This window comes from Strigops habroptila, chromosome 13, assembly GCF_004027225.2.
Source record: "Strigops habroptila isolate Jane chromosome 13, bStrHab1.2.pri, whole genome shotgun sequence".
NCBI lineage: Eukaryota > Metazoa > Chordata > Aves > Psittaciformes > Psittacidae > Strigops > Strigops habroptila.
This window is the reverse complement of record NC_044289.2, coordinates 11,763,484-11,764,636: the sequence shown is the minus strand read 5'-3', so window position 1 is coordinate 11,764,636 and position 1,153 is coordinate 11,763,484.

Here is a 1,153-nt window from a genome sequence, read left to right as displayed (position 1 = left end):
AAATTGCTGGTTTAGTAAGACAGAATAAAAAGAGGATGTAGAATGCAAGTAAATCCTAGATCCCTTTGGAGGCAGGACACCCCCCTCTCCTGCAGCACCGATGGACCCCATTTGTGGAGATGGCCCCAGCATCTGAAGGGACGTAAAATCTTTGTTCTCCCTTTTTTCCACTAAAACAGGTATTTTATTACTCCATTTGTTGTCAGATCTTTCTCACTGAGGTTGGGGAAGTCCTCTGTGCCATGTCATGCCCCCTTGTCATGCTCAGAAACCCTGCATGGTGCCCCCTGCCACAGTGCAGACCAGCTGATGGAGAGGGAAAGGATTCTATGGGTCATAAAATCCCAGACTGGTTTGTGTTGAAGGGACCTTAAAGCTCATCCAGCTCCAACCCCTGCCATGGGCAGGGACACCTTCCACTAGAGCAGGTTGCTCCAAGCCCTGTGTCCAACCTGGCCTTGAACACTGCCAGGGATGGGGCAGCCACAGCTTCTCTGGGCACCCTGTGCCAGCGCCTCAGCACCCTCACAGGGAAGAACTTCTGCCTAAGAGCTCACCTAAATCTCCACTCTATCAGCTTAAAGCTGGTCTGGCCACAGGCTATGTCCAGGATGTGCTTTTCCCCACAGCTCTGGCACAGGTTTGGTGACGCCACAGAGTGGAATAGGAAGGAAGTGACTTGACTTCCCTTTTGGCTCTTTTTGGCCTCCTCCCTTTTCATTCCACCTGGCCTTTAGTGTCCTTCATTGGAGGAGGGACAGCGACATTAGCAATATTTTCTACCTGTAGGTCTGGATCCACAGGGCTGGCCCCATTCCTCACCCATCCTGGCCTCCCCTGGTCCTTACTCCAAGTAACTGCTCCCCCCAGCACAGCTGGAGCCTGGCCTCCAGCCTCAGCTGCCTGGTCTTGTTGGCCAGTGCTGTGGACAGAGTTCCCTTTGGCAATAACGAAGGGTTAATTAAACAGGGGAAGTTGCTTGTACCTTTGAGTGATGTGGGAGCGAGGAGATCAGGGAAAGGATGGGTTGTGGGACTGTTCCCCACTGCCTGTGGCCCTGAAGATGCCTTTCTCAGTGCCCTCCAGGTCCTTGTATCCTCCCTTTCCCCCAGTCCCCACACAATTCTTGTGACTGGGGGATGTCCTTGGCTGC